This window comes from Chlorocebus sabaeus, chromosome 2, assembly GCF_047675955.1.
Source record: "Chlorocebus sabaeus isolate Y175 chromosome 2, mChlSab1.0.hap1, whole genome shotgun sequence".
NCBI classification, from domain to species: domain Eukaryota; kingdom Metazoa; phylum Chordata; class Mammalia; order Primates; family Cercopithecidae; genus Chlorocebus; species Chlorocebus sabaeus.
The window spans coordinates 97,742,928-97,765,988 of record NC_132905.1 but is presented as its reverse complement, the minus strand read 5'-3'; the positions used below and the strand labels follow the sequence as shown (position 1 = coordinate 97,765,988).

The 23,061-nt window shown below is 53.0% G+C and overlaps 1 protein-coding gene and 1 pseudogene across 1 annotated transcript in view; one reads left to right on the top strand and one right to left on the bottom strand.

Moving 5' to 3' along the window:
• The window catches only part of AGPAT3 (1-acylglycerol-3-phosphate O-acyltransferase 3), a 119,371-nt gene extending 118,924 nt beyond the window's left edge, over positions 1 to 447 (bottom strand). Inside the window, exon 1 of the mRNA XM_007969602.3 lies at positions 309 to 447. The gene's annotated coding sequence lies outside the window, so the exon portion shown is untranslated. The remainder of the gene's footprint in view (positions 1 to 308) is intronic.
• A 7,726-nt stretch (positions 448 to 8,173) lies between these two features.
• On the top strand, positions 8,174 to 10,033 carry LOC140710501 (myosin light polypeptide 6-like; annotated as a pseudogene).
• Positions 10,034 to 23,061: the final 13,028 nt, after the last annotated feature.

The following is a 23,061-nucleotide window of genomic DNA, read 5'->3' as shown; positions in this document are numbered from 1 at the left end:
CGGGCCCAGCGCCACCGAGGCTGCTGCGGGAAGTGGCCGGGGCCTCGCGCCGGACCAGGCCGCCGGGGAGGCCCGGGTTGCGGGGGATGCACAGGACCCGGGCCCAGACCCCTCCCGGCCCCGCGCCTTCCCAGGCCCCGCGCCCCGCGGAGCGCGGCCGGCCCATTGCGGCGCGGGGCCCCGGGCGGCCCGAGGTCGGGCGGCGGGGACAGGGGCGACCTCCGGCGGCGGGAGGGCGACCTCGGGCGGCGGCGGGGGTGGGGGATGTGGGGGGCGGCCCGACCTCGGGCGGGGGCCTCGGCACTCACCTGCAGCCGCCGCCACCTGCTCGTCGCGCGGGCGTCCCCGGCGTCGCCTCCGCGGCCCCGCTCCGGCCGCTGCGCTCCTCGGCCCTGGGCCCGGCCCGGCCCTGCGTCGGGGCCTCAGCGAGTGCGGCGCCCGCCGCCCCCGGCCCCCATCCCGCCGCCCTCCGCCCTCGGCCGCGCCGCCGCCGCCACTTCCTGTGCGCGGCGATCCCACAGTTCCGCCGGCGCGCGCGGGGCGGCCGAGGGACACGCGGGGGGGACGCGCGGGGGGACACGGGGGGAGGAAGCGGGGGGGCGACGCGGGGGGGACGCGGGGGGAGGAAGCGGGGGGGACACGGGGGGAGGAAGCGGGGGGGACACGGGGGGACACGCGCGCGGAGAGAGGTGTGGGCCGGGTGCGGAGCCTGGGTGGGATCCGCTAACGGACGGGGCTGGGGACCGGGTTGGGGGAGGGGTGCGGACGGGCCGGGGCCGCGGGGGGCGCGGGGATCAGGGAGGTCGGGACTGAACGGGGGGAGCTGGCGAAGGACCAGGCTGGGGTCCCGCGAGGGCTCCCACGGACGGGGTCGGGGGCAGAGGAGGCAGAGGGGGCCGGGGCGCGGGGTGCGGCCGGGAGGGGCCTCCGAGCTCTGCCTGGGCCCCGGCATCTCCCCGGCCAGGGTCTCCTGCGGGCGCCGGGAAGTTTCGGGCGCGAGCTCCTCCCCGCGTCGGCCGGGGCTTAGGGTCGCCGTCAGGGGTCGCCGCGCGGCGGGCTCGGTGAGGACGGCCCTGCGAGCAGCGGCTCCGCGGAAGGATCGCGTTTCGGCCCACGTGCTGCGCCCTTGGACTTATTCATAGTTGGCACCCGGCTGGCAACATCGTATCGACACTTGACCCTGGCGGGGGTGGGGGTCGCCCTGGAGCTGCCTTGAGAACCCACGCGGGTGCTGACGCCGTCCCCTCCGGACCGCGGAGCCGCTCAGCCCCAGGACAGCGGCTCCTGTGCCCCCCTCCCCTGCACCTGGTCAGCGGCAGGTCCCAGAACCCGCCCGGGGAGGCCGCGCAGGTGCCGCTGTCAGGACAGGGGCCGCTGGGGGCTCCGCCTCCTGCTCCCGGTACCTCGTGTGACCTGGCGCCTGCTCGGGTGCTCAGGCCCAGGCTGGACTTGCTGAGCTTGGGTGGGCTTCATTTGAAAACCATTTTAAATACCAAGTACTGGTACTGTCTACTGTGCCCCTTTTTTTCCTTTTATTTTTATTATTGAGACAGGGTCTTGCTCTGTCGCCCAGCCTGGAGTGCAGTGGTACAATCATAGCTCACTGAAGCCTTGAACTCCAGGGCTCAAGCGATCCTCCCACCTCAGCCTTCCAAGTAGCTGGGACCACAGGCACACACCACTATGTCTGACTAATTTTTAAAAAAAATTTTTGTAGAAAGGGGGCCTCACGGTGTTGCCCAGGCTGATCTCGAACTCCTGAGCTCAAGTGATTCTCCCACCTCCTCCTCCCAAAGTGCTGAGATTACAAGCATGAGCCCCCGCACGCAGCCTGCACCTCCCTTTAAGCCTCCTCAGATTATTTCGGAAAATACTTAGATACTTAGACTAAAATAAAATGAAAGTACCGTGCACCTGTCCTACTCACAGTTCCCTTATTCTTGAAAAAGGAGTTAAGCTTTGCAAAGCTCGTGGAATTCACCATTTGTAAAACCTCTTACCCCTCATGTCACTTTGGGTAATCTGTGCCGCAGATAAATTCCCACAGGCACCTGCGGGATGTGTGGATACAGGGATGTGCTGACTTACAAGTCCACCTATAATCACAGGAAGCCTGAAAACAACCAGACACTTGGTTAAATAAACCCTAGAACATTCATTTGGCATTTTTAATTTAAAACATTTTTCTAAAGTTTTAATGTGATAATATGTGTACGCTGATAGGATATAGTCTCCAAGATCTATTAAATTAAAAAATAAAAATAGTGCAGAGCAATGAATATACAATGATGTGCTTTATTTAAAACAAAGAAAAAAATGGCCGGGCGCAGTGGCTCACACCTATCTGTAATCCCAGCACTTTGGGTGGCCGAGGCGGGTGGATCATGAGGTCAGGAGTTCAAGACTAGACTGTCCAAGATGGTGAAACCCCGTATCTACTAAAAATACAAAAAAAAAAAAATAGCCTGGCGTGATGACAGGCGCCTGTAATCCCAACTACTTGGGAGGCTGAGGCAGAGAATTGCTTGAACCCAGGAGGCAGAGGTTGCAGTGAGCCAAGATTGTGCCACTGCACTCCAACCTGGGCGACAGAGTGGCACTCCATCTCAAAAAAACAAAAAAGGCCGGATGCAGTGGCTCACACCTGTAATCCCAGCACTTTGGGAGGCCAAGGTGGGCGGATCACTTAAGGTCAGGGGTTCCAGACCAGCCTGACCAGCATGGTGAAACTCCACCTCTGCTAAAACAAGATACAAAAATTAGCTGGGCGTGGTGGTGCTCTCTTGTAATCCTAGTTACTCAGGAGGCTGAGACAGAAGAATTGTTTGAACCTGAGAGGCAGAGGCTGCAGTGAGCTGAGATCTAGCCATTGCACTCTGGCCTGGGCGATAGAGCGAGACTCTGCTCAAAAAAAAACAAACAAAAAAACCAGAAAACAATATGGTCAGATACAAGTCCAGAAAGCTCTTTGAAGATATGATACTGAATGGGCAGGGGTAAATAAATTTTATTACAATAAAATTGATATGTATGTTAGGTAGTAATGTTTGGATTTATCATGAGCACACATTTTATAAGTCATAAATTTTATAATTTTTTATTATTATTATTAGAAAAAGTGTGTCCCCCAGGTAGGCAGGCTAGGAGTGCAGTGGTATGATCATAGCCCACGGCAGGATCCCTCAAGGGATCCTCCCACCTCAGCCTCTCAAATAGCTAGGGCTATAAGCATGCACCGCCACGCCCAGCTAGTTATTATTTATTTATTTATTTATTTATTTATTTATTTATTTAGTAGAGATGGCGTCTCACTCTGTTACCCAGGCTGTTCTCAGACTCCTGGCTTCAACGATCCTCCCACCTTGGCCTCCCAAAATGTCGGGATTACAGGCATGAGTCACCCAGCTCTGTATACTTATTAAAAATGAATTATGATGTACCTCTTCACTGAAACCTTGGATGGTTCCTTCAGCCTCAATTTGAGCTTTTAGATCAGCCCCAAATATTATGTTTGTCTCAATGGTGTAAAACTTCACTGACAGACCAGCCTGGGCAACCAAATTAAAATTAAAATTAGCTGGGTGTGGTAGAGCACACCTGTAGTCTCAGCTACTCAGGAGGCCTAGGTGGGAGTTGAGGGTGCAGTGAGCCATGCGGCCCTGCACTCCAGCCTGGATGACAGAGACAGACCCTTTCTTCATTAGCATCTGTGATCCCTGAGATCTGAGCAGAGCCCCTGGAGAACCGCAGGTGCGCAGACACTCAGAGAAACATTTAAAGGGAGCTGGAAGTTGGCCACCCACCCTTAACTGTTTACAGGGTTCCAGCGCCCAGGTGCTCAGATTGGCAGGAGGTGTCATCACTAACCTTTATTGAGCCCTTGTTATGTGCATAGATTAGTTCATTAACCAAAACCAGGCCACAAGGTAGAGATGATTGACACCCCATTTTACCTTTAAGGAAACTGAGGCATAACAAACCTCCCTACCTTATCCACCAGCACGCGGAGCAGCAGAGGCAGGCAGCCCAGCTCTAGGCCCTGATGCAGCCACAGCACAGCAGCTTCTCCTGACCCGGTAATGGGGTTCGTTATTAAGAAAGAGACTCGTGGTGAGCCAAGATCATGCCACTGTACTCCTGTGTGGGCAACAGAGTGAAACTGATCTCAAAAAAAAAAAAAAGAGAGAGACTCAGATCCTCAGCCTCCTCAATGAAAAACTGGGGGCAAAGGGAGATTCTGACCTTGAAAAGTATTTGTCCAGAGAGGAGATTTTTGCAAGGAATGAAAAGAGGAAAAGTAGTTTTTTTATTTGTTTGTTTGAGACAGAGACTTGCTCTGTTGCCCAGGTTGGAGTGCAGTGGCACGATCTTGGCTCACTGCACATCCTGGGTTCCAGTGATTCTCCTGCCTCATTCAGCCTCCCGAGTAGCTGGGATTACAGGTGCCCGCCACCACCCCTGGCTAATCTTTGTATTTTCAGTAGTGATGGGGTTTCACCATATTGGCCAGGCTGGTCTCAAACTCCTGACCTCAAGTGATCCACCCACCTCGACCTCCCAGAGTGCTGAGATTACAGGTGTGAGCCACCGTGCCCAGCCTTTTGGCATTTGTTGTCCACGGTGCGTATGAGCCAGGCCCTGGGAAAGGGGTTCCCTCTTCATTATTCGCTTTAATTCTCAGCCTGAACTTGCCGACATCTGGCCTCACAGATAAGCAAACTGAGCCACAGAGGTGATCCCAGGGCCAAATGGCAGATTGACGCCCACCTGCACACCCAGAAGGAGGCTTTCCAGTTCTGAGGGGGCCTCATTGGACAACTTTCCCACCCAGCCCTGCCCAAGGCCCAGGGGGCCCAGTCTGGCTCAAGGCAGGTCAGGGGAGAGGACAGGCAGTGGCTGGCAGCAAGGAGGGCCCTGGGGCAGCTGGGGTTGGGCGCTGAGTCACGCGACTGCCAGGGGAGCTGAGAGCCAAGGCTCGGCGCCAGCCTGTGACCTTAAAGGAGGACGTTACCCATTTGGTCTTAGTTTCTTTTTTTGTAAAATGAGGAGGTTCCCACCCAGACTTCCCTGGTCTCCAAGAGGATGCCGGGAGAGCCGGGGCCCTCAGGAATTCTTAAAAGCCCAAAGATAACTCTATGTTTGTCTCAGATGTAAAAGTTTACCAAAACGAAAGATGATAACTTTGTGTAAATACACGAACTCCAGCGTGTGGATGCTAATCTCTGCTGGATGGACGTTAACTATTTTTGGCTATATGTAATAGGAAAACACTGCAAACAAAAGCATTTTTTTTCCTAGGAGACACATTATTTTTTAAACATAGACTTCTACAGAGACAAAAATTATAAACAAGATCTTTCACAGCAAAGAGATTGGAAACCCTGGGTGCACTAAGACCTCGCTCCTGGAAATGATTCTTGAGAAACAGTTCAGTCTGGAGGCACTGAGTCAGATGAGATGGTTGCCGTCTGTCAGAGGCGTTTGAACCAGAGCAACTCCATCTTGAACAGGGGCTGAGTAAAAGGCTGAGACCTACGGGGCTGCATTCCCAGACAGGTAAGGCATTCGAAGTCACAGCATGAGATAGGAGGTCGGCACAAACACAGGTCATAAAGAACTTGCTGATAAAACAGGTTGCAGTAAAGAAGCTGGATAAAACCCACCAAAACCAAAATGGAGACAAGAGTGACCTCTGACCGTCCTCATTGCTACACTCCCACCAGCGCCATGACAGTTTACAAATGCCAGGGCAACATCAGGAAGTTACCCTATTGGTCTAAGAAAGGGAGGCATGAATAATGCACCCCTTGTTTAGCATATTATCAAGAAATAATCATAAAAATGAGCGACCAGCAGTCCTGGGGCTGCTCTATGGAGTAGCCATTCTTAATTCCTTTATTTTCCTAATAAACTTGCTTTCACTTTACAGACTTGCCCTGAATTATTTCTTGTGCAAGCTCCAAGAACCCCCTCTTGGCGTCTGGATCCAGACCCGTTTCCTGTAACACATCCATCCCCCATCCCAGGGGTCAGCAGAGAGTAGAGAGCGACCGCCAGAGGAGCCTGGCCTCATCAGCCTGGAGGTCAAAGTCAAGGTCACAAGAGCAAGCCAGCGCCAGCAGGTGGGGAAGTGTCTGCACAGAGTAGCAGCCCTGGGTGTGAGTCCAGATCTTATCTCCTCCTGCAAAGTGGGGCAACAGTAACTGCACTGTGCAGTGGCTGCGTGGTGGAGATTGTGGACCTGCAAAGCCCTGTGTGGGGCCTGGGCAGGTGAAAGCTGCGAGCTGTGGTCCATGCTTCGCACCTTCTCAGCAAGTGTCAGAGTCTGAGGAGCTCCAAGGTCCTGGCTGAGGAAGGAGCAGAGACAGAGAGAGACCAAGTGGAGGCTGTTGGGATGCAGGCTGAGGCTGCCCCCTTCAGGCACCCCAGCCAGTCCGAGCAGGCGGGGTATGCGGCCCCATGCTCCTGGTCACCAGCCTTTGCTTGGGGCCTGGGTCTGAGGCTCGCCTGCCAGTCCCACTCCCCTCTGGTGTCTTTCACAGGAGTTAAGACGCCCCGCATGCCCCGTGCACCCAAACCCCACTGAGTGTCCACCGCCCGGAGGCCTACGTGACACAGGGGACTGCAAAGGAGACCTCAGCCTCCCCCTTGCTTAGAAATGCGGCTTTGACCAGAGCACCTCCTGGGACCCACACCCTACTCTGCAGGCCTGTTTCCGAACTGAAGACCACCGGCCCCTTAAATTCACAAAAGCCTCCTCATGAAGGCAGGAACCACTGCCCTGAGCAGGCCCCTGACACAGGGAAGGGGACAGACCCACTTCAACTCCCCAGTGATGCGTTTCCCCCTTAGAAACCACGGGGTAATGTCATCTCTCAAAGGAAGGCCTCCTTTCCTCCCAGACGCCTGCACCCCAGGACACAGGCCATGCGCACACGAGCAAGCAAAAACTTTAGTGTCTCTCTTTTACACAAATATTTTTTCAAATTGCACTCTGGGGAAAACAAAACAAAACAAAACAAAAAACCATACATACAATTTCTAAAAATTCACAGCCAGGTGCGGTGGCTCACGCCTGTAATCCCAGCACTTTGGGAGGCCGAGACGGGCAGATCACGAGGTCGAGAGATAGAGACCATCCTGACTAACATGGTGAAACCCCATGTCTACTAAAAATACAAAAAATTAGCCGGCTGTGGCGGCAGATGCCTGTAGTCCCAGCTACTCAGGAGGCTGAGGCAGAAGCATGGCGTGAACCCGGGAGGCGGAGCTTGCAGTGAGCTGAGATCACACCACTGCACTCCAGCCTGGGCGACAGAGCAAGACTGCGAATCAAAAAATAAAAAATAAATAAAAAAAAATTCACCTGTTCAAATTTTGAGTTTATTTGTTTTGAGACAGGGTCTTACTCTATCACTTACCCTAGCTAGAGTGCAGTGGTGTGATCACTGCACTCTGCAGTGCTGCTCACTGCAGCCTCGACCTCCTGGGCTCAAGTGATCCTCCTGCCTCAGCCTCCGCAGTAGCTAAGACTACAGTTGTGAGCTACCATGCTCAGCTAAATTGTCTTTTTTTCGGTAGAGACAGGGTCTCACTATGTTGCTAGGCTGCTCTTGAACTCCTGGGCTCACGTGATCCTCCCACTTTAGCTTCCCAATAGATTTGGGGTTTTTTGTTGTTGTTTTTTGTTTTTGTTGTTTTGTTGTTGTTGTTGTTGTTGTTTAAAACAGAGTTTTGCTCTTGTTGCCCAGGCTGGAGTGCAATGGCGCAATGTCAGCTCGCTACAACCTCTGCCTCCCAGATTCAAGCGATTCTCCTGCCTCAGCCTCCTGAGTAGCTAGGATTACAGGAGTGTGTCCTCACCCCTAGCTAATATTGTGTTTTTAGTAGAGATGAGGTTTCACCAAGTTGACCAGGCTGGTCTCGAACTCCTGACCTCAGGTAATCTGCCCACCTCGACCTCCCAAAGTGCTGGGATTATAGGCATGGGCCACCAAGCCTGACAAATTTGTTTCCTTCCTTCCTTCCTTCCTTCCTTCCTTCCTTCCTTCCTTCCTTCCTTCCTTCGTTCCTTCCTTCCTCCCTCCCTCCCTCCCTCCCTCCCTTTCTTCCTTCCTCCCTCCCTCCCTCCCTTCCTTCCTTCTTTCTTTCTTCCTTTCTTTTTGAGACAGAGTCTTGCTCTTGTCACCCACGCTGCAGTGCAATGGCAGGATCTCGGCTCACTGCAATCTCCACCTCCCGGGTTCAAGTGATTCTCCTGCCTCAGCCTCCCAAGTAGCTGGGATTACAGGTGCCCACCATCATGCCTGGCTAATTTTTGTATTTTTAGTAAGGATGGGGTCTCACCATGTTGGCCAGGCTGGTCCCAAACTCCTGACCTCAGGTGATCCACCCGCCTCAGCCTCCCACAGTGCTGGAATGACAGGCGTGAGCCACCGCGCCCTGCGATTTGGTATTTTAAAGGCGTGCAGGAGAACCCAACAGCTCACAGATCCGATTTACCACCTAATTCCTGAGAAACAGGGAAAGGAGCAGCTTAAGTACTGATGCTGGTGGGGCCAAGGAAGTCTTCCAGAAAAAAGCCCAGCGAGTTAGCATGAAGCGAAGTTTTCTCGGAAGGCTATTCAGTGCTTTAGGCAGGACGATTTAGGTGCAGACACAGATCGTGATTATAAAATATTTCACTGAGCTATCACTGCAGGGAGAGGTCCCACAAAGCTGAGCAGTCCAAGATGTGCGACTTCACCGAGGACCAGTGCAGAGTTCAAGGCTGCTTCGGCTGTTCGACTGAACAGGTGATGGCAAGGTCCTTCTAGCCCCTGTGGGGACGTGACGAGGGCCCTGGGCCAGAACCCCACCAACGCCGAGGCGCTCGAGGTCCTGGGGAACCCTGAGAGTATGAGGTGAATGTAAAGGTGCTGGACTTTGAGCACTTCCTGCCCATGCTGCGGACGGTGGCCAGGAACGAGGACCAGGGCACCTATGAGGATTATGTGGAAAGACTTCAGGTATTTGACGAGGAAGGAAATGGCACCGTCATGGGTGCGGAAATCCGGCACGTTCTTGTCTCACTGGGTGAGAAGACGACAGAAGAAGGAGGAGAGATGCTGGTGGCAGGGCATGAGGACAACAGTGGTTGCCTCGACTCTGAAGTGCTCGTCTGCAGGGTGCTGAATGGCTGAGGGTCTCCCCAGCCTCCCAGAGCCCAGGCCTTTCCCTGGGTGACATTACATATCTAGCCTGAGGCTCCCTCGGGCCTCCGGTGGTAGCACCTTTCCCATCTTGTCTCTCTTGGATGATGTTTGCCATCAGCATTCACCAAATAAACTTCCTCTCTGTGCACCCCCCACCCAAACAAATTTCAAGGCTGGGCACAGTGACTCACGCCTGTAATCCTAGCTGAGGCGGGCAGATCATTTGAGGTCAGGAGTTCAAGACCAGCCTAGCTAACATGGTGAAACCCCATCTCTACAAAAATACAAAACTTCGCTGGGCTTGGTGGCGGGTACTTGAAATCCCAGCTACCAGGAGGCTGAAGTGGGAGAATCGCTTGAACCCAGGAGGTGGAGTTTGCAACGAGATGAGATAAGATCGCACCACTGCCCTCCAGCCTGGGTGACAGAAAGAGGCGCTGTCTTTAAAAAAAAAAAAAAAATTCAGAACTGGGAGTAACAGAAGAGTTATTTCTGGGAGAAAAGAGAGCGTTAGATAAGGGCACTCAGACCACACCCCTCCTGCCTGGGGCCACCGCGGAGGAAGGCACCACAGAGGCCGCTAAACACAAGCCGAGCCTCACTTCTTGGAAACACTAGAGGAGGAACTTCAGGGCCTTTCCCTCAGTTTCAGTTCTTATCTGGTTAATTTCCTAACGTCTCTGGTCCTGTCATTACACTAAAAAATAAGCCCTCCTTCAGTGTCAGGACAGGCCACAGACTGAATCCAGTCTTGTTAAATTAGTGTGGTTTTGTTCCTCTTTTTCGCCAGGGCTGGAAGGGCTCAGTCCCTGGTGCCTCCTGAGCGCGGTGCAGTAAGGGGCAGGAGGCATGGGTTCTCTGCCACCACAGGCACCCCCTGCCTTTGGACATGGCCTTGTTGGGAGGGGTGGCCATGCTGGAGGAGTCTGTGTGCGTGCCGTCGCTGTGGGGGTTCTGCTGGGGGCAGATCGTCTTGTCCGGACCCTCTGGGGGTTCTGCTGGGGGCAGATTGTCTTGTTCAGAGCCGCTGCTTCCTGCATGGTCAAAAGTGGTGGTGGGCGCTGCCCAGCTGGCCTCCCAGGTCTCTGCGTGGATCCGGTGAATCTGGGGAAAGCCACTGACAGGTGTCTCTGAAATTCTGTCCCTGAGTCTCTCCTCTACAAATCCACCTCCTTGGAGGCCTTTCCCCGACAGGGCTGTACCTGGCAACCCGACTCGGGCCCTGATACAGGAGCCCTGCCCTGCCTTGGCCCTGCTGTGCACCCAGCCTGAGCAGCGCCCATCTCCTGGAAGGCTCCACAATGGAGGTGCTGTCTGCAAGGACAGACATGGAGCAAACTCCTAACAGCAGGGAGACTGCAGTCCCTTGCTTGTGTGGTGGCCTCTGGCAGTAGGAGCCACAAAGACAAGCGTGTTCTCAGCCTTGCTGATGTGCTGGATTTGCCTCCTGGGCTGCTGTGCACAGAACACAGGGTGCAGGGCCTCAGCCACAGACACAGATCCTCTCACATCCTGGGGGCTGGATGCCCAAGATCAAGGCTTCGGCAGGGCTGGTTCCTCTGAGGCCTCTTCTTGGCATGTAGACGCCATCTCCTCTCTATATCCCCACAGGGCCGTCCCTCTGTGCGTGTGTGTGTCCTCATCTGCTCTTCTTACAAGGACACCGGTCCAATCAGGGCCCACCCTAGCAACCTCATTTTACTCTAGTCACCTCTGTTTGGACCTCATCTCCAACGCAGTCCCCTTCTGCAGTGCTGGGGGTTGGGGCTTCGACACGTGAATCCAGGGTAGGCAAACCCACCCGAACGCTCAGCGTTCTCTTTTCCTCTCTCTTTCTGCAATACACACGACTGACTTATGTAACGCTGAAAGTCACTCTACAGTAATATACGCCTTACAGATGCAAAGCTGCCAGGCTGCCAGGAGGAAGTGCCGCATCAGGAGCTGCCTGGCCTGCATGGAGAGACGGAGATGCTGACTGGCCGGATCGACGAAGGACACGGCTCGCTTACTTCTCTGTTGGTGGCAGCTGGGACTCACGAGTTCGTGCCACCTCTTGGGAAGGGAATTTGGAATCTGGTAGGAAAGAGAAGACAAGAGCACGAGGGGGAACATTGTGAGGTGCAGGAGTGTTTCTCTGAGGCAGTTCATTGAATCATGTTCAGGAGGAAGCGCCCCAGCCCTTCACTGACCCAGCCAATCAGAATCAGGGCAAAGCACCATCATCACCATTGTCGTCGTCATGACTATAGCCCCCGTTCATTGCATGCTATACCTGTGCAGCGGAAGCACCTTCGAGACAAACTTGCCTGAGGTCACACAGCTGCAGGGAGTAAAAGCTCAGTCTCTAGCTGGAGAGCATCTTTGGACAACCCCTCATAAATAATTAGAACAAAATAGGAGGGGCAGGCCGGACGTGGTGGCTCACACCTATAATCCCAGCACTTTGGGAGGCAGAGGTGGCAGGATTGCGTGAGTCCAGGAATTCGAGACCACCCTAAGTAACATGGTGAGATCCTGTTTCTACAAAAAATAGAAACATTCGCCAGGCATGGTAGCATGAACCTATAGTCCCAGCTACCCGGGAAGCTGAGGTGGGAGAACCACTTGAGCCTGGGGAGGTTGAGGCTGCAGCCCCGATGGTGCCACCACACTCCAACCTGGGTGACAGAGTGAGATCCTGTCTCACAAAAAAATAAAATTAAAATAGACCAGGTGCGGTGGTTTATGCCTATAATCCCAGCACTTTGGGAGGCTGAGGGGGGCAGATCACCAGAGGTCAGGTCGGCCAACATTGAGAAATCCCCGTCTCTACTAAAAATACAAAAGTAGCTGGGCGTGGTGACACGTGCCTGTAATCCCATCTACTTGGGAGGCTGAGGCAGGAGAATTGCTTGAACCCAGGAGTCAGAGGTTGCAGTGAGACGAGATCGCACCACTGCACTCCAGCCTGGGCAACAAGAGCAAAACTCTGTCTCAAAAAAAAAATTAAATTAAATTAAATTAAATAGGAGGGGCAGCTCATCCTTCCCCCGACCCCAGTTAAGCTGTCAGGGACCCTTGCTCACACAGACTTTGAGCAGAGAGCTGCTTGGGAGGGAATAGAGTGGAAGTCCCCGGCAGGTAGGAGGTCCCCCTGGATGATCTCGAAGCTCCTCCCTACCTCACGGTTCCAGATGTGCTGATTCCTGGTCTGCAAACTGGATGCTTTCCCATCTCTTTGGAAGCCTCTGGCTCCATCCACAGCCCCCTCCCTGCAACGGTCAGGTCCCTGCCAGGTCACTCAGCTTCCCAGCCTTGTTTGACCTCTGGGGAGACTTGGAATCAGAATTGACAGCAGAGCTGTCGTGAGGCTAAAATGAGAAACAAATGTGAAGCACCTATCACTGTGACTGCTGAGGGACTCAGGCAAACTCAGCTCCCCCCGCCAGGGTTGTGTGCATGGAAATGGTCGTGCCGTCCACGAAGGAAGCTTTCTCCTTGAGGATCCAGTAGATAGACCCCCAGGTGTGGACAATTGTCACAGCACACACCAGCCCAGCTGGGACATGCACAAACGCCAGACGGTCTGTAATTGAACTCTGATTAATACACACAGCAAGCAGCCTGCTGAGAGGCAAGCCATTTCACAGCAAACCTGGCAACAGTGTATTTTATAACCTGTATAATGAAGAGGTCGTGGTTTAAGTGAAATTTAAAAACGTCTCTCCTGAGGAGGGTTCAGTTCAGATGTGCACGATTCCCCTGTGGCCTGGCTGCCAATACCAACTGCCTGCACCTCCAACAGCCCCCCTGGACCAGTGAGTACAGAGTCTGCTCATGAGGTGGGGCCTCACCCCCTTCTGATGCTTGTGGGGCCCATGCTGGCTTTGCTCATGTGTGGCCTGTCCCCATCTCTTTCCATGTACCCACGCTCATGACTAGGCATTTGCCCTGGTCTTTGATATGAACCCCGAATATCTGAGACAAGTCTCAGTCAATTTAGGAAGTTTATTTTTTCCAAAGTTAAGGGCGCACATCTGTGACACAGCCTCAGGAGGACCTGGCGACCTGTGCCCAAGGTGGTCAGCACACAGCTTAGTTTTATACATTTTAGGGAGGCACGAGATGTTAATCAATATATGTAAGACTCTGATATGGGTAGGCTTTGTGTCCCCACCCAAATCTCATCTTGAATGGCAATTCCTATATCCCCACACATTTAGGTCAAGACCTGGTGGGAGGTGACTGGGTGCCAGGGTTCCACCCTGCTGTCCGTGTGATAGTGAGGAGGTTCTCATGAGATCTGATAGTTTTATCAAGGGCTCTTCCCCCTTCGCTCACCAGTCTCTCGCCTGCCACTATGTAAGACATGCCACTTCCCCTTCCACCATGATTTGTAAGTTTCCTGAGGTCTCCCCAGCCCTACAGAACCATGAGTCAATGAAACCTCTTTTATTTCTAAATGACCCAGTCTTGGGCATGTTGTCTTTACAGCAGTGTGAAAATGGACTAATGCAGAGGACATTGGTTTGGTCTGGAAAGAGGACAACTTGAAGTGGGGAGGGGCCTTCCAGGTCACAGGTAGACAAGAGACAAATGGTTGCATTCTGGTTTTTTGTTGTTGTTGTTGTTGTTTTGTTTTGAGACAGCCTGTTGCCCAGGCTGGAGTGCAGTGGTATGGTCTCAGCTCACTGCAACCTCTGCCTCCTGGGTTCAAGTGATTCTCCTGCCTCAGGCTCCCAAGTAGCTGGGATTACGGGCGCTTGTTGCCCACCTCCATGCCCGGCTAATTTTTGTATTTTTAGTAGAGACGGGGTTTCACCATGTTGGCCAGGCTGGTCCTGAACTCCTGACCTCAAGTGATCTGCCTGCCTCGGCCTCCCAAAGTGCTGGGATTATAGGTGTAAGCCACCACGCCAGGCCAATGGTTGCATTCTTTTGAGTTTCTGATTAGCCTTTTCAAAGGAAGCAATCAGATATGCTTATCTCAGTAAGCAGAGGGATGACTTTGAATAGAGTGGGAGGCAGGTTGGCCCTAAGCAGTTCCCTGCTTGACTTTTCCCTTCAGTATAAATAACTTAGTAATTTTGGGGTCCCAAGGTTTATTTTCCTTTCACATTGACTATCATTAGTCAATAAAACAGGGGCTAGTGTTTATTGAGTGCCTCTAAAGTGTCTGCTCCGGAACAGGTGGGCGTGCCCTCCCAAACACTGGTGCTCTGGGCGGCACCTCCACCCCTGCCACACCCTTCCTTCCTTGCTACGTATGTTCCAGGATGCTGGACAGAGCCCACAGGTCCAGCCCCTCCCGGAGTTCCTGTTTCCTCTCTGGCTGAAGCTCCTGCAGCCCTGTTCCTGCCATCCTCGTGTGGCCCTGTCCCCATCAGATGTGCTAGTGGGGGCACGTTTCCTCAAAAGCGGCCTTCCAGATAACTGCCCCGCTCCCCACTGCACTCAGGTGTCAGCTCCACAGTCCTCAGGCCCTGCCATTTCCTAGCTATGGTCAGTTGCCCTGACAGCCCCGATAATCTTCAGCTCCTCCTACTGTCAGAGGCATTTGAACCAGAGCAACTCCTTCTTGAATTGGGGCTGGGTAAAACGAGGCTGAGACCTGCTGGGCTGCTGCATTCCCTGGAGGCCAGGCATTCTTAGCCACAGGATGAGGTAGGAGGTCAGCAGGACTGGTATCACAAGACACAGGTCACAAAGACCCTGCTGATAAAGCAATAAAGACACCCGCCAAAACCCACCGAAACCAAGACGGCGACCAAAGTCACCTCTGGCCTTCCTCATTGTTCATTATACACTAATTATAATATATTAGACACTAACGTATTATAATAAAAGACACTCCCACCAGCACCACATGAAGAAACGGTCAACACCAGTAAGCTTAAGGCAATGCAAATCAAAACTACGATGAATCATTGCTTCATACCCACTCAGATGCTTATAGTAAAACAGGCAGGTCACAGAGAGCACTGAAGGGGACGCTCATAGGAATGCAGCATGGTGCAAACACTTCTGGTAGCAGGGCAGCAGCCTCTCCAAAAGTTCAACATAGAGTTACTGTGTGACCCACAGTTCCACTGCTAGGTAAAGCTCCCAAAGAAATGAAAACATGTTCCCACAGCAACTCATACATGACTGTCCTTAGCATTAATAATAATAATAATAATAATATTATTATTATTATTAGAGATGGAGTCTCACTCTGTCACCCAGGCTGGAGTGCAGTGGTGTGATCTCAGCTCACTGCAACCTCCGCCTCCTGCGTTCAAGTGATTCTCCAGCCTCAGCCTCCCGAGTAGCTGGTATTGCAGACGCCCACCACCACACCTAACTAATTTTTGTATTTTTAGTAGAGATGGGGTTTCATCCTGTTGGCCAGGCTGGTCTCGAACTCCTGACCTCAGGTCATCCACCCGGCCTCCCACAACGCTGGGATTGCTGGCGTGAGCCACTGCGCCCAGCCTACTTTTGTTGTACATTCTGTGGGTTTTCACACATGCATATGGCATGGATCCATCAGTACAGTATCATGCAGAGTATTCTATGGCCCTAAAAGTCCTCTGGGCCCTCCTTATTCATGCCTCCCTCCTCCTGCCCCAGCGAACGCTGATCTTTTTACTGTCTTCATAGTTTTGTCTTTTCCAGACATCATATAGTCGGAATTGAAGGGAATATACCAGCCAAAAACCTGCCACTATGGTATAAGAATTATTTTAGCTAAAGGCACTAAAAATAAAAGTAGCTGCAAGAAGTACGCTTAGACCCCCCGCTTTTCTTCCTGAAAGTAGATTAAATTCCCATGTAAGAGCCCAGTTCCCTACACCAGTAGGAAAGGAACATTTTTATCGCCAGCGACGGGGATTCGAGGCAGAGAGAAATCTGTACAAACAGATCTTGTTAAAATAATTCTTGTCTTCCTTTAGTCGCCTCATATATTTTAGTGACTTTTCCACAATTTCCTCTCTTTGCTCAACCTAATCTATAGACATTTAGGCCTGGCTTTGGGTCTTCATCCTCTTGTGGGGACTTCCATGTACCTGTAAAACAAAATCTGCTTTTCTCCTGTGTTGTTTTTTTGTTTGTTTGTTTTTGAGATGGAATCTCATTCTGTTGCCAGGCTGGAGTGCAGTGGCACAATCTCAGCTCACTGCAACCTGTGCCTCCCAGGTTCAAGTGATTCTCCTGCCTCAGCCTCCCAAGTAGCTGGGACTACAGGTGCCTGCCACCATACCTGGCTAATTTTTGTATTTTTAGTAGAGACGGAGTTTCACCATATTGGCCAGGCTGGTCTCGAACTCCTGACTTCAAGTGATCCACCCACCTCGGCCTCCCAAAGTGCTGGGATTACAGGTGTGAGCCACCGCACCCAGCCCTGCTTTTCTCCTATTAATCTGACTTAGGTCAGTTTGATTCTCAGACCCAGCTGAAGACCCCAAGAGGGTAGAGGTACGGCTTTTCCTCCCATACAGAATCACCTAGTAGGTAGGATTTTCAGACTGCTTCTGTCACCTGGCAATACGCATCTAAAGTTCCTCCACATCTTTTCACAGTTGACAGCTCATTTCTTCTCAGTGCTGGATGATAGTCTGGACACTATCTGGATGCATCGCCGTTTATTTACCCATTCACATACTGAAGGACATCTTGGTTGCTTTCAAGTCTTGGAAGTTATGAATAAAGCTGCTATAAATATCCAGGTGTAGGTTTTTGTTTGGTTGGTTTTTTGGTTTTGTTTTGTTTTTTTGAGACAGGGTCTTTCTCTGTCACCCAGGCTGGAATGCAGTGGTGTGATCATAGCTCACTGTAGTGTTGAACTCCTGGCCTCAAGCCATCCTCCCACCTCAACCTCCTGAGTAGCTGGGACCACAGGTGTGTGTCACCACACTTGGGTAATTTTTAAAAATTTTTGTAGAAATGGGATCTCGTTTTATTGCACAGGCTAGTCTTGAACTCCTGGGCTCAAGTGATCCTCCCGCCTTGGCCTCCCAGTGTGCTGAGATTCCAGGTGTGAGCCACCACAGCCAGTCCTGTGTGCAGGTTTTTGTGTGGATAGAAGTTTTCAGCTCATCTGGGTAAATACTGAAAAGCGTGGTTGCCAGGTCCTGTGGAAGGGGCGTGTTGACTTTTGTAAGATGGGGCCAAACTGCCTTCCAAAGTGGCTGCACCATTTTGCATTCCCACCAGCAATGAATGGGCGTTCCTGTGGCTCCACGTCCTCACGAGCATTTGGTGTTGTCAGTGCTTTGGATTTTCACCATTCTAATGGACATGTAGTGGTATCTCATTGTTTTTCCTTCTTCTTTATTAATGCAGGTGTTTACAGCTATAAATTTTCCTCCAGCCACTTCATTTCTGCGTTCCATAAATCTTGATATGTTCTGGTTTTGTTTTCATTCATCTCAAAGTATTTTCTAATTTATTTTGTGATTTCCTCTTTGATTCATTGGTGATTTAGGAGTATGTTACTTAACTGCCACATGTTTGTGAATTTCCCAAATTTTCTTCTATCAGTGATTTCTAATTTCCAGATTCCCAGGAACAGGTCGGCCTTTCAAACCCCCTGTGGACATCCCATTCGCCAGCTTTTCCTTTTAAGGTTTTGGTCTTCTTGTTTGCCCCTCCTGGTAACACCAGCTAGGCAGCTGTGATGCGAAGCAGTTTCCACAGATGGTTCTCAACAATCATCCCAGGGAAAAAGCTGTTCTGGAATAAACAAGGTCTGAGTCAGGTCAATAAAACCAAGCCCTTCAAGGGGTGGTGTTGTTGGGGTGTTGGGGATGGGGTGTTTCTAGGAAGCTGCCAGATGGGTCAAATAATGACAATTAACAGGGGGTGGGGCTTCTGGGAGCTCCAAACCCACCCTAAGTCTGCCAGTGGGTGCCAGGAGGCTGGTTTTCAAGGCCGCTGCAGGGGTGGGTGGGGGCGATAGAAACAGTGACAGCTAAAACGCCCCAACACTCATTGTTCCAATGAGATTCAGTTGTTTTTTGTTTTTATTATTTTGTTTGTTTGTTTTTTGAGACAGAGTCTCGCTCTGCTGCCCAGGCTGGAGTGCAGTGGCACAATCTTGGCTCAAGCTCTGCCTCCCAGGTTCACGCCATTCTCCTGCCTCAGCCTCCCGAGTAGCTGGGACTACAGGTGCCTGCCACCACGCCTGGCTAATTTGTTGTATTTTTTAGTAGAGATGCTCCTCAGAGGGTTGCAACCCTTTGGTGAATTTCCAAAGCTCTGAAAAAGTTCACTGTTATAGTTTTGCCAGTATTCTCATTGCTTTTATGGAGAAACAGATTTGGAGGGGGCCGTACTCTGACATTCTGAAATCGGCTATCCCTGATGATTGATTTTTGAACATTGAATAGTATGAAATTCCAAAACATCTTCTCTCTCCTTCCCACTGCCTCTTTCTCTCTCTCCCCATCTCCCTCTCGTTTTGATGTCTGGTGACCCTCCCTGTCAGGGCTTGGCCCTGGTGGGGTCCTAGCTCCTCAGTTCTATGTGGCCAGTGATGGTTGTCCTGTGGGGCTGGGGTGAGGGACCAGGGTGAGGAGATGGCCGGGACTGCTGTGTCTGGAGGGCTGGAGTCCCTGTGCCTCCTGACCCTGCCCTCTTCTTGGGGGTGGCCTGTAGCCATGGTGTCTGGGCCATAGTGGTCCCATGAAGGTCTGTCTGTACGGGCCCCCTTCTGACTCCCTTAATAAAATCAAACTCTGGTGCTCAGGCTGGCCTGGGAAAGGATGTGTCCCCAGGAGGTCCATCCCTTGTCCCCCAATGCCCCTTGCCCTTCAGGGAGGGGCAGGGCCTGGAACTTGGCCCACAAGGAAAGGCAGTGCTTGTTTCCTTCCTGAAGATGCTGAGGAAGACCCCGTCTGCACCCACCTTGGCGCTCAGAGCATGAAGCCAGCAGATCCTCGAGGGGCTCCCTGTGGCCCGCAGCCTGCTCCGAACAAGCCAGGGCGCTGGAGCCAAGCAGCGGCACTTTTTTCCAGCAGGACCTTCTTTTCACATGCAGCGTGAGAAGGACCTGCCATTCACTTTTATCGTCACATCAGTCAGAGAACAGTTTTGCACCGGGTGTGCTTTCCCCACAGGGGTCAGGCCTGCAGCCAGGCTGCCCCCTCCTGCGTTCAGGGAGATGAAGAAGACACAGCTGGGCACTCCCTTCCTCTCCTCCCACTGCAAACATCCGGCTCTGGAGTCGTTCTTGAAACGAGCTCCGGGGGTCCCAGTGTTCTCGTCTGCAGAAGACAGGTGGCATCACTGGCCCCCCGGAGTCAGGGGGCCCCAGTGTTCTCGTCTGCAGAAGACAGGTGGCATCACTGCCCCTCCGGAGTCAGGGGGCCCCAGTGTTCTCGTCTGCAGAAGACAGGTGGCATCACTGCCCCCCCGGAGTCAGGGGGCCCCAGTGTTCTCGTCTGCAGAAGACAGGTGGCATCACTGCCCGCCCTGGAGTCAGAGCCAGGCCCAGCCCTGGTCAGGGGCACAATGGAGCAGGTCTCCACGCCCCACTACGGCTCCCCTGAGGGCTCCCCGACCACCACGCCCAGTGGTCTGGGTGTGGAGAGCGAGCTTCCTCTTGTCTTTCCTTATAGGAAACCTGCTTTTCCCGCAGTTCCTCTACCGCAGCCCCACTGTGGTTTGGGGTCCGATCTGACAGCGTCTGCAGAGGTTTGTGAGGGTCAGGAAACACCAGAGTCACCAGGATGTTCATTTTGCAACATTTTCAACATTTGTAATCCAGTGAAATATCAACAAAAACCCCACAGGGTTCTGGCAATAGGAAAAGTACGCTTTCCTCCGGAGACCGATCCTTTCTATTCAGACCATTTCCAGACCTGTGAGCTCACCTCTGAGACAGGCCAGGGCCCTCTGCCCAGGCGGGTCACACTGTGCCCCTGCCCAGTAACCACTCCACCTTCACACCTGCAGCCTTCATGGCCCCTGCACAGCCAGCTCCCTCCTGGTGGACAGCTCACAGCAAGGCCTGCGGCCCCAGCAACCAGTTCCCTCTCATGGATGTGCTCGCTTTAAATAATTTAGCTGTCTTTTCAGAGATGATTCACCAAAGCTGCTCATTGAGGGGAAAGATCGTGAGCGCGGCGGCTGCGCCAGTCCCCCCTCTGAATGAGACTTGGGGACTCAGCCTGGTCACATGGAAGCCGCAACAGGAAGGGCTGACCGCCATGGGCGCCTTGAGAGACACGGCCCCGGCGGGCACAAGCTCTGAGCTCTGAGACCCTCCTGCTGCGCCCCGAGAACCCAATGCCACGGTAGACGATGGCACCAGACAGCATCCGGGCAGGCTAGGAGGCAACGGGCGCTCCTGGGTGTGCACAGGAGAGGAGTGCACGCTCCTCTGCACGGCGGGGAGGCGATGGGCGCTCCTGGACCTACGTAGGCAGGCTCCTCTGCAGGGCGGAGAGGTGCTGGCCCATTTAAGACTCCTCAGCCCATCGCCAGATGGAATGTGGAGGGCGGCCATGAAAACCATAGAAACAGTGTGTGGACCCCTAGCCTTGCAGAAGGGAGGAAGTGAGATGGGGGTGCACCCAGTAGAGACACCTCCTCACCCCCAGACCCACTGGGCCCTCTGCAGGCTCCTCGCCTTTAGCCCAGCCAGTGTCCACAGTGGGGGCAAGCTTGCTGAATTCGAATGGCTTTCTCTCCTCTCCCTGTCCCCCTGGGAGCTCCCTGTCTACCAAGTGATACAATGCACACCTTCAACTTAGCATATTCCACCCTGAAACAACATCACTGCACTTCATGTGTGTCTAAGGGCCTACCACAGCAATTCCATCACACCTTCCTGTTCTTGGCACTGCTTTTTTGTTTGTTTGTTTGTTTTGAGACAGAGCCTTGCTCTATCGCCCAGGCTGGAGTGCAGTGCTAGACACCCATTGACAAAAGGTGCAGCCCGCACAGGAGCCAAAATATGTTCAGTAGACCGGGTGCCACTCTGAGTTTGCCCATTCATTTGTCAGGGAACCCCAGATTGATTCCACCTTTTGGCATTGTGAGCACTGCTCTGAGCCTCCCGGGGCAAGCATTTCTTTGAGTCCCTGATTTCAGTATTCTGGGTCTGTCCTAGGAGCAGAATTGCTATGTCACATGACAACTCTATGTTTCATATGTTTAAGCTTTTGAGGAACTGTCACACATCTTTTTAAAAAAACAACCTGGCATCTGATATTTATAAACCATCATTGAAACAGTCATCATGGAAAACTAAGGTCTGAGTCAAGTGGGAAGGTGGCCAGTGGTTGCTGACATTTCCTGCCAGTCACAGGGAGGCCCTGGGAAAGGGTCATCGCCACTGCCCCCGACCCTGTGCGGGGAAGGGCTGTCTGGGGCTATCAGTCAGATCTGGCCCAGAGAGTGGAAGCCACTCCGGGTGTTCCAAGGAGAAAGGTTCCCATGCAGGTGCTCAAAGGCTCTCGCAGCTGCTGGATGGGACCCTAAGGAAGGCCAGGAGCAAGGTGACAGCTCTCAAGCAATCTCAGGAACCTCAGGAGTCCCTGCTGTGGCACTCCCTGGGAGCTGCTGCCAGCCTCACATGTCACCTGCCCGGGAGGCCAGCTGCCTCATTGGTGACGAGGAACTCAGAAACGTTGCCTTCTCTGCAAAGCTGCAGGGCTGCAGGGAGCCATGTGCACTGGAGATGTGGGCACAGGGAGTGTGCAGGCCTGGGTGAGGGCAGCCTGGAGGGCAGGTCAGATGCTGGAAACATCGTCCAGGTGGGGCCAGCAAGACTTACTAATGGACTTGTGGGGGCACAGGGTGAGGGGAGGAGAAGGGCCTGGTGTTTTGTCATGGACATATGTTGGAAACCCTTGGCGGGGCCTCGGATGCCCGAGGAGGCCACATCATGCAGCATATGGGAAAATAAGCCTTAAAATGGAAAGTACGTATGCTCTAGGCACCCCGAAAATCCTGGGCCTGGAAGGGTCAATGAGAGAGAGAGAAACATTCACACATGACAGCTTGAGGCAGAGAGAGGCTGCGTTCTGTGCCCGCAGGACGGCTGTGATTTCACACCCAGCTGCTCAGGGCTGTGGGGCGCTCTCTTTGGAGAAGGGGCTGACTCCAGGATGGGGCAGGGGAGGTCCTGATGTGCCTGGCACCTGGTCATGCCAGAGGTGAGGACACTTGCCCACGCCTGGCAGGGTGGAGGGCTGGGCCACCAGGGGCTCCCACTGGCCAAGTGTGGGTCATTTGGAACATTAAAAAGAGCAATCGATTATTTTGATTGTAAACTATTACTAAATGAAAATCTGGCTCGAGCCTATAATCTCAGCACTTTGGGAGGCCGAGGCGGGTGGATCATCTGAGGTTAGGAGTTCAAGACCAGCCCAGCCAACATGGTGAAACCCCGTCTCTAATAAAAATACAGACATTAGCCGGGCGAGGTGGTGGGTGCCTGTAATCTCAGCTACTCGGGAGGCTGAGGCAGGAGAATGCTTGAACCTGGGAGGCAAAGGTTGCAGTGAGCCAAGATTGCACCACCACACTCCAGCCTGGGTGACAGAGTGAGACTCCAACTCAAAAAAGAAAAGTAAAAATCTGTAAGTCCACAGTGACACCAGAGAGAGAGTGAGGAAGGAAGCAAATGTCATTTGTCACCGGGAGGTGACATCCTGCGAATCCCTCCCTCTGAAGACTGGCTTTGAAAGGAAAGGGATCACCAGTCACCCAGCCTTTTCTAGTTAATGAGGAACAGCTTCTCCTTACAGAAAATGCCAGCTAAGAAGTATGGCAGGAACAGCCGACTGAGAATGTCTCCAGACACCAGCCCCCTCGGGGAACGGCTGATTCAGGCGGGGGGTGAGGACTGGCTGCCGAAACCCTGGGGGAGTGTGGGAAAGCCATGTCCACGGTG